Below are 16,085 nucleotides of genomic sequence, written 5' to 3' on the forward strand. Positions count from 1 at the left end.
AGTATCGCATAATTCTCACATTTCTTGATTCAGAAAAAGCATGACTCTACATTTTTCTCCTTTCTTTAATTAATTTTATTATTTATTTTTTTATTATTTGTCCTTTCTTTAACTATATAAATATAAACGCCTGTAGTAAATGAGCCACTCCCATTATCTACATAAATTCATTTTCAGTACCTTTGTATATTTCATTTATATATTTTTACTTGTATAATTTGCCATTATTTCGAAAAAGCAGCACTCAAACACCCTAGATTACAGCTACCGAAAAAAAAAAAAAAATAACAACATGTGGCTAGGCGTAAAATACATAGAAACAACCTCCTTTACCGTTTACTCCTGTAAATTGGGTACAACTCTATTGTAAACAGTTCTTTCATACCATTAATGTTAACAGCATTTATGTACGTTGTGTGTATCCTATACGAATTTAAAATGATTGCAACTTGTTTTACGTTTAGATTAGTATGTTGGATTATGCCAAAAACACACGAGAGCATCTATCTGCATGAAATGAGAGCTCCGTTCTGAATAATATTCGCATTTCGTATAATGAAAACAGCAGAAACTCCGATTCAGCTAGCTCACCTTCGTGGAACTACCAGTTTTCTTATGTTTTTATGGAAAGAAACTTCCCATCCAAACAATATCTTCCTCATCACTTTCCACTTATGCCGTCTCCTTCGTATACTCTCCTTCTTATAGGCACAGTAAAAATTAAGTTTTAATCTATTTGATCTTTTTTCTGTTACTACTATATTTTACTTCTTAGTTTGCTTACAGTGTTTATACTTTTCTATACCATATTTCCATCGGTTTGTGATTATGAATTTGTGCACAAAATAATAATGTAAGTTTAAAAATAGGAGTCATGTGTGCCCCAGGAATGAATTAAACCATTTTATACTAATTTCTATGGGAAAACATTTTTCGATTCACTAACCTTTCTTTGACGAACAGCCTACAGGAAGGAATTAAGTTCGTTAAGCGAGGTTTCACTGTATTTTCAAAACACGTAATACCCTACTAAACAGGAAAATAACGAAGAAGATATTCTCAATACAACAAGCTTACTAAAACACACTTAAGGCTTTCTCAAATTTCAGTATAAGAAGTCTTAATCGCAAAAGAAAAAGTTATTTCTAAAAAAAGAGCTAATGAATTTAAGCTCATTTTATTTTTATTTTCCCTTCGTAACTGCAAATGTACGCTTTGTTTGCTCATGTTTTCAATAATCTAATTTATATATATATGTATGTATGTATATATATATGAAATGTAATTTCTAATACGTTATTAGTGTTGTGCAGCCGGGGCAACAGGAATGACACAAATTTTGGAATATAAAGTGATACGTTTATTTCAACATCCGTCTCACAAGCGTTCCTCCTGTACCTCTAGGAGAAGCCCTATTTATAGATATGTGTACGCCATGGTACTCATCCAATCAGCGATATTAACTGAAATCACGAGGTGACGCTATCTTCTCATCAGGAGTGTTCTTAAGGACTTTATGTAATATGACAGATTTATGAGTTTGGCGATTTGGCGATCGCCAACAGGTTAATATAATTTATAATAAAGAAAGGATTTCGCCAAAATTTAGGAACAAGAATGCAATTTAAGTAGAGAATCGCCAACACATTTTTAAGGAATATGATTAGAATTTAATTTAATCAATTGATTTAAAAATATCACTATATAAATATATATATATATGTAAATAAATTATATATATATATATATATATAATAATTTATTTACTAAATAATATTGAATTGATTATATTATCTCCTAAGTTTAATTAAAGTAGAATTATCTTAAAAGAATGAATCCATACTAGTAAGTTATATTTTGAAAGATGTTTTGAAGTAACTTGAAAGTAAAATGTTAATAATGTTTTAACGGGGACTGGAATTAAATCATCATGAAGAACAAAATTTCATTTGTAAAAGGAATAAATTAAAGGCAAGAATTAAATTAAATGCATGTAATCATTGTCATTGATCGGAAATTAGTTGACCTTTCAAGGGGAACAAACCAACTCCCGTTCAATGAACAATAATTAATAAATAAATACGAAGGTGTTTCGTCTTTACTCGAGCAATAAGCCTAATCCAAACCGGCAATTCAAGTCAGGCCAAATATTTCCGTGAATAGAAGGGATTATGAACCAATGCTGATATTCAAAGAACTTACTTCTATGAAGCATTTTAGCCAATTCAATTTTGAGTGAAAAGCAATTTCTGCACTGAATTTCGAAAAGCCAGTTTCCAATGTTTAATTTTTACAAATAGTTTTGAATTAAAATCCATAAACACGAGGATGTCGGGGGACAATTACTCAAACAATATCAAATTTACAGCAGAAATTGCTTTTCACTCAAAATTGAATTGCTAAAATGCTTCATAGGAATAAGTTCTTTGAATATCAGCATTGGTTCATAATCCCTTCTATACACGGAAATATTTGGCCTGACTTGAATTGCCGGTTTGGCTTAGCCTTGTTGCTCGAGTAAAGACGAAACACCTTCGTATTTATTTATTAATTATTGTTCATTGAACGGGAGTTGGTTTGTTCCCCTTGAAAGGTCAACTAATTTCCGATCAATGAAAATGATTGCATGCATTTATTTTAATTATTGCCTTTAATTTATTCCTTTTACAATTGAAATTTTGTTCTTCATGATGATTTAATTCGAGTCCCCGTTAAAACCTTATTAACATTTTACTTTCCAGTTACTTCAAAACATCTTTCAAAATATAACTTCCTAGTATGTATTCACACTTTTAAGATAATTCTGCTTTAATTAAACTTAGGAGATAATATAATCAATTCAATATTATTTAGTAAATAAATTATTATTAACTTACTTTGCAGCAATTGCGCAAGTAGTAACTTGTGTTCGCACTAAATGAATTTAAAATCATACAACATTATATATATATATAAACAAAGGACGCATCTTAATGAAATACAGTATGGATATACATTTATAACATTGAAAGAGATGTACACTGCGACAAAAAAATGGAACAGTTCTATATCACCCGTTCTACTAGGCCGACTGACGAAATTCAAACTGCGTTCTTCATGTCTCGAAAGAGCTATATACATATCGTTAATATGTATACAGCTCTATTCTAACATAAATATTTTGACACAAAATCGGACTCTTTCTGAAATAACATACCATTCTTATGCCTACATATGAAATTTTGTAAAATTTGATGCGAAATTTACGGAGAAATTCACAAATTTATGTTGGCGCTTTTTTTTCAGTTTGCGCCAAGAATAGTTCACTTGGTGAACTTCTTAATATATGGCAACCTATTTTCGTTTTCCTTTTTACATCGTGCGTGAGTGAAAAAAAAGTCAAAATCGTTCCTTTTTTTTTTTCAAATAATGTTCTTTATATTATATTTTTAATTATAATTGTTATTATTTTAAGTAATTTTTTCTTTTTGAATTTCATTTTAATTTTTTAAGTTAGATGGATTCTTTCAAATAACTTTTCTAAAAATTTCTATTTACCCATTCGAACTGCGTAGTTTAAATAAAAGGAGCATCGTTTATTAGTCCAAAGGGGCTTTGTACCTGAAGGACTATTGTTCTCGTTTTGCGATTTTGCGTTGAATCACTATAAGTGAAAGTTTCACTTTTCAAACTGTTGCCACCAAATGTTAGAGCCCTGCATTATATTTTAAGAAATTAAAAATTAAAAATCTGCATAAATGTATGTATATTTCTCTCATTGTGATAAAACAACGGTACATACAGCCATCGAATTTTGAATGACGTAATCCTCCTACGAATATAGGCATGTGGAAGATCAAATTTGAAATTTAGAATTTGTTTTATTATCGGTTTCATATTTTGTAAAACTTTAACGAATTTTTGAGTAACAAACTCAACGACTTAAAAGCAAACAATGGCAACACTCTACGGGTGAAAAAAAAAAAAACCCTTTTTATCTCCAGCGCGCGCGGGCTGTGTATCGGAAATTATCAAGATATGCTCATTTTAAAATTATTTCGCGACATTGCTATTAAACTGAAGTTTGTGGCTTAAGTGCCAAGAATATGATATTTAATAAATAAAGGTAACACTTAAAACGTTAAAACTAAACGCCCCTTCGGACGTAATTTAAAATCTGAAACCTTTCAGTTTTTTTTTTTTTTTTTCAAATAGTTTGCTTTATAATTTATTTCACAGTTATTATTTTAGATCATTTTTTCATTTTTGGACTTTTATTTTAATTGTTTGTGTTGCATTATCTCTTCAGATAATTATTTTAAAATTTTCTATTTATTCATTCGAACTGAGCATTTTAAATATATTTATTGATATAAATTTCCAGAATTTTTTTTATTTATTTGAATTGCGTTTCTTTCGGAAGAATACTTTGTGACCCAGACTACAATGCATTTGAAAACTGCATGTATTAAAAGAGGAAATACAATAAAGCACAGTTAACACGCCGTTCAATGTTCCGTTCAGAAAAGATATATAAATAAGAGAGATGTATAACCAAGATTTTAACTTAAGATGACTTGCATACATTGCTTTAAACAGCTTTATCATTATGCTCATTGATTTACACAATTTTATCATTCTACATTTTGTTTCTTAAAATGTTATTCCTAGTTTAGTCAAATATTTTATTTTTGATATCGCAAGAATCAAATATCATAAGATTAAAAAGTTTTAAATTAAAAAAAAATACTAAATTTTATGCAATTCTTTTTTCTTAATGGCTTGCTCTTTTTCTTCAGGCATTTTGCAAGTATACAAAAAAGCATACAACTTTTCGAAACATCTTGGTATTTCTGATATTAATTTTAATTAAAGTTTTCGCCTTCCATTTCAAAAGGGCCCACAAATGGGCCGAGCGGTAAAGTCGCTGAATACTGGTGGTTCGAATCCCGGCAAATGGGCTGGTTGCATGGGCATTTTCGTGGTTTTTCTCATGTGTAACGTGTATGCCATGTGGAGCAATTAATAACGGAGGCGATGAGGCTGTACAACTCCCCCCTCACACCCGCTAACTGCGATTGGACTTGATCCAAAAAACAAGGAGAAACATTCTCTCCTTGTATGACTCACTTCTCGCGTTATGCAATGGACAGTAAACAACGCTTGTAATCATCTCTAGATATTTTTTTTCTTCATATACCTAATAAATATGTTATTTTTGTGTTTGCTAATATAATGATCGTGTTCCTTACCTCTGCAGCTTGGATTACACTTTATTAAGGTAAGAACTTTAATTCTGTTTTATTCATCTGCTCGTCTCGATTTAGCGAAGTTGTAACAGTAAACAAAAATGTACCACGAATACCTTCAACAAAAGATTATGAGACTGAAAATATGTTTACTTCAACTAAACGCATAAAATACATCGAGATAAGCCATTAAGAATAAAAAACAGAAAAGATACTTTACCATAAATTATCGCTGGATAATCCGAAAAAGGAAAAGCCAAGCCTGTCTTCAAAAGCGAAACAAAACTGCACAGTTGCGTACTGCGCATTCGAAATACAGAAGCAGAAATGGCTACTAGCTGCGAAAATAAATATTCGATCATGAAACTAAACAATAACAACTATCAAGTATGGAAATACAAACTTGAAATGATCCTGAAAAAGGAAAATTTATGGGATTTAATAGTAGATGATACACCAAAAGAAATAAACGTCGAATGGAGAAAACGAGATGAACAAGCACAAGCTACCATTAGTTTACTCGTAGAAGACAACCAAATCGTACACATAAGAAATAAAACGACAGCCAAAGAAATATGGAATGAATTAAAGAAAATACATGAAAGAAAGAATCTTTCCAGTAAACTTTACCTTCTGAGAAAGCTGTATACGTTAAAAGCTGAAAACGAATACAAACTCGAAGAACACGTCAACAAAATGCTCGAAATCGTAGACGAACTGCGAGGAATCGGTGAAGAAATAAAGGACAGTCACATTGCAGCGCTCTTACTAAGCGGCTTACCAAAAAGCTACGAAAATCTCATTACAGCTTTAGAAGCACGCCCAGAAGAAGAACTAACGCTGGAACATGTAAAAACGAAACTCATCGACGAATGCCTGAGAAGAAAAGAAGTAACGCTAGCTGAAGAAACGACTGCCTTCAAAACGAATTTTAACACAAAATTCAAGCATTTAAATCAACGAAGATGCAATTATTGCAAAAAAATAGGACACTTAGAAAAAGAGTGCAGATTCTTAAATAACCACAAAGAGAAAGATAAAAACGAAAGTAACTCATTTTTCAAGAATGAAAAGCAAACGAATAAAGGAAATTATGGAAATAAACAGAAAACGAAAGTTGCTGTAAACGAGGATACACATGAAGATGAAAACGAAAATAAGAATCATGAAAGGACTGAGAATTACACGTTCGAAGTCACCAGAGAAAGAAAATCTCAAAACTCAAACTGGTCAGTTGACTCAGGTGCTACTTGTCATATGACCGATAACATAAACTTTTTCACCAAATTGGATAGAAGCAAAACTGAGCAGATAACAATTGCTAACGGCACGCAGATGAAGTCCGAAGGTATAGGAGAAGGATATTTATACTGTACAGACGACGAAGATAACGAAATACAAGTGAGACTCATAGATGTTCTGTACGTTCCTGACCTAGAAGGAGGATTGATATCCGTACGAAAAATTACAAAGAAAGGATTCACAGTTGAATTTGAAGAAGATATTTGCAGAATAAAGAAGAAAAATAAAACCATAGGAATTGCTAAAGCAGAAGGAAATTTATACACCATAGTTGAATTGCAAAGAAAAACAGCCAAAATTGCAGCCGCAGAAAGAAGAGAAAATAGTATAGATCTTTGGCATAGAAGGCTAGGACATAGAAATTATGAAGCAATCAAGAGGCTAAAGAATGATGACCTGGCAACCGGAATAAGAATTGACGAAGAAGCCAAAAAGGAAAAAGAATGCGAATGCTGTATCAGAGGAAAAATGACTGAATTGCCGTATCCCAAGCTAAACAACTATAGAGCAAAATCAGTTCTAGACTTGATACACTCAGATATTTGTGGACCAATCGGTACAACATCACTAGGAGGAAAGAAATACTTCATAACATTTATCGACGATCATTCGAGATACACAACGATCTACCTGCTAGCTACAAAAGATGAAGCTATCTCCAAGTTAAAACAATTTGTAACCATGACGAAGAACAAATTTGGAAAGAAGCCAAAAGTCTTAAGAACAGACAATGGAGGAGAATATACAAGCAAAGAGATTGAAGACTATCTAAAGGAAGAGGGAATCGAACATCAAACCTCCGTAGCATATTCACCGCAACAGAACGGTAGAGCAGAAAGAAAAAATCGATACCTAATGGAAATGACAAGATGCCTGCTACTCGATTCAGGACTCAAAAGAGAATTTTGGGGTGAAGCCGTAATGACAGCCACCTATCTACAAAACAGGCTACCATCAAGATCAGTTGAAAAAAACACCGTATGAACTATGGAATAATAAGAAGCCGAACCTAAGCCATATCAGAGTTTTCGGCAGCACAGCTTATTGTCGAGTTCCAAAGCAGAAAAGAAGCAAACTAGACGAAAGAGCAGAAAAAGGAATTTTTGTTGGATATAGTGACCGTACTAAAGGATATAGAATTTACATGCCACATGCAAACAACGTCGTGACCAGAAGAAGCGTAATATTCGATGAAAACAAAAAAGAAGAAATGCCTCGTCAATTAAATGATCAGCATGAGGAAATAGAATGGCCTTTTAAAGAAAATAAATTGACAGAACCACGTCCAAATGATATTACAGAGGAAGTAACTGAAACAGAAGAAATTCCCCCATTACCGAGAAGATCCCACAGAACGACTAAAGGAATCCCACCAAACAGATTCTTATACATGGCTAAGAACGAAGAAATCAAAGTTCCTAAAGACTGGGAAGAACTTCAAACTTTTCCTACCAAAGAAAAGGAACTGTGGTTAAAAGCTACGAAAGAAGAAATGGAAGCACTGAAGAGGAACAAAACATGGGAACTAGTCGATCTTCCAAAAGGAAAGAAAGCAATTGGAAACAAATGGACATTTAAAACAAAATCCGACGCTTCAGGAAATATTATCAGCTATAAAGCTCGTTTAGTAGCTAAAGGATATTGCCAAAAATTTGGGCACGACTACGACGAAACATTCGCACCAGTCGTAAAATATACAACAATAAGGACTATTTTGGCAATAGCAGCTCAAAGGAAAATGCACGTAAATCTTCGATGTAAAACTTCGATGTAAAAACAGCTTTTCTATATGGAGATCTGAAAGAAGATATATATATGAAGCAACCGGAAGGCTACATCTCTGCTTCAGAAGCAAATAAAGTCTGTAAACTGAACAAAAGTATCTACGGACTAAAACAGGCAGCCAGAAACTGGAATCACAAGATAGCTCAAATCCTGCGCAAACAAGGATACGTTCAAGGAAAGGCTGATCCATGTTCCTTCACACTAATCGAGAAAAACGCAAGAACTTACATAATCGTTTACGTCGATGACATATTAGTCGCGAGCGACAAGTGTGAATCAATTCAAGAAGTTGAACGAATTCTCAAAGAATATTTCGACATTCGAAATCTTGGAGAAGTGTCTACATATCTAGGAATTGAAATCGAAAGAGAAAAAGACGGAAGCTTTAAACTTCATCAAGCTAACAAGATTAATGGTATGATCGAAAAATTCGACGGAGAGTCACCAAAGAAACTAAGCTATACACCCATGACTACGAATTTTACGAAGAACCAAAACAACCAGGATGACATTTTTCCCGATAATCGAAAGTATAGGGAAGCAGTGGGAGCACTTTTATATTTAGCAACAGTATCAAGACCTGACATAGCAAATTCTGTTGGAATACTTAGCAGAAAAGTAGAAAATCCATCAACATGGGACTGGAACGGTATCATTAAAATCATACGATATTTGAGAGCTACAATTAATTACAAATTACATCTAAAATCCAATGGTGCACCAGTCATCAGAGCTTACAGTGACGCTGATTGGGCAGGAAATACCTCTGACAGAAAATCCACATCCGGATATATATTTCAAATAGGAAACAGTACGGTATCATGGGGAAACAAGAAACAAAACTGTGTCGCCCTATCTTCGACAGAAGCCGAATACATCGCTCTAGCCTTAACATTGCAGGAGCTACAATGGATTAGACAACTGATGGGAGATTTAGGTTTCGCTCAACAGGAAGCTAACATCGTATTCGAGGACAATATATCATGCATAAATCTTTCCCGAAAAGAGAAAGGAAGCAGTTACACCAAACACATCGATGTGAAATATCACTACGTATGTGATCTACAAAATCAAGGGATTGTTAAATTAATACACTGCAACAGTAAAATGATGTATGCAGACATGTTCACGAAACCTTTGCCCAGACAACAGCTGGAATTTCTATTGAAAGGAATCGGGCTTACTTTGGACAGAACAGCTCATCGAGTGGGAGATTGTGGAGCAATTAATAACGGAGGCGATGAGGCTGTACAACTCCCCCCTCACACCCGCTAACTGTGATTGGACTTGATCCAAAAAACAAGGAGAAACATTCTCTCCTTGTATGACTCACTTCTCGCGTTATGCAATGGACAGTAAATAACGCTTGTAATCATCTCTAGATATTTTTTTTCTTCATATACCTAATAAATATGTTATTTTTGTGTTTGCTAATATAATGATCGTGTTCCTTACCTCTGCAGCTTGGATTACACTTTATTAAGGTAAGAACTTTAATTCTGTTTTATTCATCTGCTCGTCTCGATTTAGCGAAGTTGTAACAGTAAACAAAAATGAACCACGAATACCTTCAACATGCCAGCCGGTTTCCCTTAGAAAGTTCTTCACAAAGGCATCCTTCCTTTTAGGTAGATAGCCCTGCTTTGCCGTAACTTAATAATCCAATTCAATCCATTTCATCGTATTTGGTCAGGGTCTTTATCAGTCTTTAGAGGTTAGGCATTTTGGAGGCATGAGATGGAAGGAAAGACGGGTTTCATCAAGAGGGAAAACGTCTTTAGATGATATCCATATACGTTATAGAGACATTATGATATTTTGGAAGCAAAAGACTTGAAAAATGAGCAATGCCCTCAGCGGGAATCGAAACACAGACCTGTCGAATACGCGCTGAACGTGCAGACCACTACACAACGAAGGCACACTAAGAATGCGAGAGAAATACCTTAAATATTTCCCCCTTTTTAAAGACGACTAGGGAGCACAGTCCCCAAATCCTGGTGTTGAAGAATCAGCATTCACCACCTTTTAGTACGGACGCCACTGTAGAGAAATTAGGTTTATTTTTGGAAGCAGGGGAAATGGAAAATGAACAATGCCCTCTCTGGGAATCGAACCATGGACCTCTCAAATACGCACCGAGCATGCAGACCACTACACTACAAATGCACGCTAGGAAGGCGGGAGTAGTACCTTGTAACGTCACTAGATAAATTCCTGAATCATCAAATAATTCGACTGAGAAATCATGGGATGTTCCGTTTATAATACGATATGATATTCGATGACGTAATTAAAATTGATACAACCATATAGCCGAAAACCAGTCGCTCTTCAATTTAATATGCAATGATATGGTTTTCTTCTTTTTGGTTAGTACTAAATTGCAGTTATTAGCTGGTGTGCACGTCGAAGTGTTTTCTCTCTGAAGACCCAACTTCCCGGAAGTAGATTCCCCTTAAAATTTTGCTTTTTCCCCCTTGTTGAATTGTATATTGCATAAGTGCGAAGAAAATGATGCTTAATAGTAAAAATAAAAAGATAAAAACAATTGGGTCAGCAGGAGTGAGTGCAACAGAAGACTGATAGACTGCGAACACAGCGAGAGCTGTGTAAAACCGTAACAAGCCCTATTGGGCGACCATTAAAGTCAGAATAAAATTTGTCTCCCCATTTGCGATTCAGATAGCTGAAACGTTACATAAACCCAGGGGTCTCAAACTAAGATTAAATCCCTAACCAATGCACGAAGTAAAAGCAGCTGGTGCAAATCCTTTTCATTGATTATCGGAAAAAAAACAGTTTTTTCTCTAATAAAACAATTTTTTTCTGTAAATTTTTTTTAAATTTTATTTACAGAATATTTATTAAAGCATGCATAAACACTAATGATTATGATGCAAAGATGGCGTGGTGTATTTAATTACGGCAAAGCACACTAGGGCTATCTGCCTAAGGGAAGGGAGGACTTTCTAAGGAAAACTGGCTCGTATACACGTTACATATGGGAAAAACCACGAAAACACACATGCAGCCAGCCTGTTCTCGGGTTTCGAACCAAGGACCGAACTACCAGTGTTCAGCGACTTTACTGCTCGGCCGCTGGTGGGCTCTGCAATGACGCAAAGGAAAAATTCCAATGCATTCTTATTTCTGTCTAAATTCTAAAGGCTGAGCTTTGCGAAAACTTCTGTTGGTTACACCAGTTGTTTTCATATCTGAATATTAATTTTCAGTCTGACATTCCTTTCATATACTTCTAATAAATTCGTAACTAAGTGTATTTACCAGTAGAGAAGTGCGAAGAAAGATTAATCAAATTTCTGAACAATTTTTACATCACAGTGTAAATTATTTAACTCTATTTGTAAACTTTCTGGGTTGTTATTCACGTTTATTTTAATGGTAATGGAAATAATGCAAAATTGGTTTGAAAGTCATTAAAATCTTAAATATTTCTTCAAATTTTGCCCTGAAAAGTAATGTCATAACAATGCTAATTAATTTGCGGGAAATATACACGGGCATCATAAAATTGCTTTGTATGCCTAATGCGGCCTGGCGACCGCCAGTTTGAAAGCATTCATGCAACCTATCGTATGCCCCAAAATATCCACTTATCATCACTAAGGGATAAACAGGAACATCAGCTGATATTTTTATGTGTAACTATAACGTGAGCTGTTGTACTAAGAGAAGTTCTTCATTTATAGTCTCTTCCTGAAATACATAACTTTTGCGGGTTTTACTATAACCATTTAAGCAGCAGGGCAACTACAGATGGAAGGATTTACCATCGCAACCCAGTGATCCAGTGGAATTTTCTCATTCTCATTACATATCTCCGGGTTGTCCATTTGGCAAGAGCTATGCCAGTGCCACCACTCATAAGAGAATTTGTCAATCAAAATGGGCTCACTGTATCACAGACAGTTTACGAGAAGGTGTGTTAAACCTTTCCAGGGCAACCTAGATCTAACTGACTGGGCCGGGCCTTCTCGGGGGGGGGAGGAACTATATCCTCGCGCAGAGAGAACTTGCATTATGAACTCTGATTAAGCGCATCGATTCAATAGGGTCAGCGAGCAACCGAATATCCGGAAGGGAAGGAAATGGTTTGACTGCTGAGAGGATTGTTTCCATGACAAAACGGATGCTGGTCGCAAATGAATGGGGAGGAGTGCTGCTGTAATCTATGTTAAAGCTAATCACTGCCCGCAACTCCGGCAGCAGAGGCGAGATTGAGTTCGACTTGGAATTAACTAAAAGCGCAGGAGGACACCAGAATACATAGCAGGAATTTGCCTCTGTCTAAGAAAGTTGCACCTCAGATCTGTATCTCTAAATAAATGGCGTATGATTCGGAGGTTTCGTAACACTTAAACCCGCCATTAAATGTATGATTATTTCTGTTATTGTATAGATACTAAAATCATTATGTATAACGAGATACGTAATGCCGATTTAAATGCACATATTAATTTCTATTTCATTAATAAGATGCATTTGTATACAAGTTTGCAACTAACTGATAGAATGTTAGTTTTCACACTTTATTATAAGTAAAGTGTTACAATATAGAAAATTTCTTGAGTTTCTTTTCTCATTATCACATCCAAGGAATCAGAAGTATGATAAATTTTTCTTTGATGTGTTTGACTGTGCATACTTTTCGTGTTTTAGTTTCAGACAATGCACCTTATTTTAGCATTTGAGATTTAAAAGAAGCAAATAAAAAATTTGAAAACCTTCAGATTTTACATCACTTCCAAAGAAGCTTTTTTTTTTAACATTTTGTGTGTTACCTTTATGTATTAAATATCATGTTCTTTGCACTTAAACCACATAAAATTCAATTCATCAGCAAAAATCAATATCACAAAATATTTAGAAACAATATATCTTTAGAATTTCCGATAGATAGTCTCGTGCGTTGGAGATAAAATTTTTTTTCCGCACAGTGTTGCCATTGCTCGCTTTGAAATCGGTTAATCCGAAATTCGTTAAAGGTTTACAAAATATGAAATAGATAATAAAACAAATTCGAAATTCAAAATTCGGGCTTTCAGTTGCCCATGTTCGGGTGTAAGTTTAAGTTATTCAAAATCTGATGGCTCTAGGTACCGCCGCTTTTTCACAGAGTGTGAGAAACATACATATATTCATGCAGATTCTTCATTATTTAATTTCTTTAAATATAATAATACGTAGCCATAATACTTGGTGGCAACAATTTAAAAAGTGATTGGCTGTTTATAATGAAACTACGCAAAATGCCGTTTCAGAATAGCACTTCCGTACTAACACTCTTTTGAGTTAAAAATATTTGAAATTTCCAGTTTCTTCGACAATTAATGGTAGATTAAAAAACTTGCAATTTTTGAATATTTTATTTTCAGAAATGAAATACTAGGAGGAGTAAATGTAATGCTCTGTGTTCTTTTCTATGCTGTACATTCTAAAGATATTGCATATCTTTTCATTAAAATTCATTGCATACCGCTGTATAAACTGACCCTTCCAAAGCCACATCATTATGTTGTTTCCAGATTTTACGTTTTCCGAAAACTATGCCAAAAGTTTCGTCCAAAATTGTTTATCGTACTTTATAATACTTTCAAATGTCCAAAACTTTTTAACGTACTTTTATAAATTTCAGCTGAAAAGAGGGAGAGCGGATTGAGAAGAACCGATTATCTCTACATAGAATAAAAGAAAGAGTCTGTCTGTGTGTGTGTGTCTTTCGTTCGCGCTTCGCGTAAGCTAATAGACTCACGGCTACGAAATTTGGTAGATAGGTGCATCTAGACAAGAGCCAGTGCACCTCGAAGCGATTTTTTCGAAATTCGAATTCGAATTTTTTTTATTTTATGTATTGTGACGAAATCGCGTCATTTTGAGACATAATGGGCTATAGGAAAGCGACATTTCACTCTACACATTCCATTTTCACATCGTCATGAAATGTGGGCAGTTACCTATTTTACGAACTTAAAATAAATTTCGTGTTTGAATAAATCGATTAAATACGAATTTATTTAACAAAGTAAGCTTAAAACCTTTTCAACGTTTTTTTTTTTTTTTTTTTTTTTTTTTTTTTTTTTTAAGTTTATTTTTAAAAATGCACCGTTTATTTTTCTTTGATTTTTGGACACGTTAAACTTTCATCCTTGCGACTGCTTTTACAAAAATAATTTTGGAAAAATGATAATATTTTGTATTTAAAAAACATTTTTAAATGAAGCTTCCGAGTACACTTCTCACATCTCACATCTTTAAAAATGTGATTTTGGCAACAATTTTCCTGTCTTATTGTTGATAGATTTTTGATTAAATCGCATCATTTTGAATATTTTCATTCTTTTAGAAATATGGGTTTGGCAACAATTTTTCATTGCGTTGCTTTCATGTTATTTTTTGCTTATTTCACTGTTTGTAAGATATTGAAAAGTTTTGCAGGATATTTTTTCTTCAACGGAAAGTTGGTTAATTTTTTTATTAGGATAATTAATATTTGTATTAAGGGATATTGCTTATTTCATTGTAATTTTTTTTCTTGAAAATATAAGATAAAATATCATTAATTATATTTGCTTTTCAGAATTTTTTTTGTTTTTTGTATTTTTCTATGTTATTTATTGCTCATTTCACTGTTTTTAAGATATTGAAAAGTTTTGAGAGATTTTTTTAGGAAACAAAGTTCTTAACCTCCTTTATACCATTTGAATTCTTAAGACTTTGCAAAGGGAAGTTGGTTAATTTATTTATTAGGATAATTAATATTTGTATTAAGGGATATTGCTTATTTCATTGTAATTTTGTTATACGTAATAACGTTTTTATGAAGTTGTTCTGCAGAGTAAAATTCTACGCAGTTTTTTAATTTAACGTTTGGTATTTCCTTCAGCCATTTTCCCTGTACATTTAAAAGCCAGACGAAGGCTGGCAGCAAAGCTGCTAGTAATCGTTATAAATTACCCTATAAGCATGTCATTAGACCTTCAAATAAGAAGTTAATTTTGTATATTATATATTTCAATCTGTTAATTCCTGATACAGTGCCCCAGTATATCGGCGGGCCAAAAAATAGGCACTAAAGAGTGAAGCCGATGTACCAAGCAGTTGCCTAGTTAATGGCGGAATCATTACAGAAGATTCAAAAGTTAAAACTCAAATAAACTGATAATAAAATATTTGAAAAATGAAAATCGTTGAGTTTGTTAATTAAAAATGCGTTAAAGTTTTACAAAACATACAATAGATAATAAAACAAATTCCAAATTTGGTCTTCCAGATGCCTATATTCGGGTGGAAAAGTACGTTATTCAAAATTTGAGGGTTTAAGTACCGTTGTTTTTATCACAATGCGAGGGACATCCATCGATTTATGCAGATTCTTCATTACTTAATTTCTTTAAATATTATACAGGGCGATAATATTTGGTAGCAACAATTAGAAAAGTGAACCGACATTTATAGTGAAACGACGCAAAATGCCAAAACGAAATTAATAGTTCTTCTGGGCAAATTACCCCTTTGGACTAAGAAAATATTTCGCAATGAACTTTTGCTCTAAATGCAAAAATCTTCTTATGAGAAAGATTAAATTTCATAGCCTTGTATGTGTAAAAACAGTTTTCTGACTTTTTCAGGCAGCATTAAAGCATTGCAGACGGCATGTTAATTTTAACTTGTAAAACAATGTTTATAACGTTTGCGAAAATAATCATTAACTTTTATTAAAATTTTCATCCTCTTATGTAAAATCCT

The 16,085-nt window shown here is 33.5% G+C and overlaps 1 protein-coding gene across 1 annotated transcript in view; it reads left to right on the top strand.

Moving 5' to 3' along the window:
* Positions 1-16,085, top strand: part of LOC118189736 (alkaline phosphatase-like) — an 818,836-nt gene that overhangs the window by 569,845 nt on the left and 232,906 nt on the right. The gene's annotated exons all lie outside the window — the stretch shown is intronic.

Source organism: Stegodyphus dumicola, chromosome 4 (assembly GCF_044657685.1).
Source record: "Stegodyphus dumicola isolate Sdum_Otavi_A_Nest chromosome 4, ASM4465768v1".
Classification (NCBI taxonomy): Eukaryota; Metazoa; Arthropoda; class Arachnida; order Araneae; family Eresidae; genus Stegodyphus; species Stegodyphus dumicola.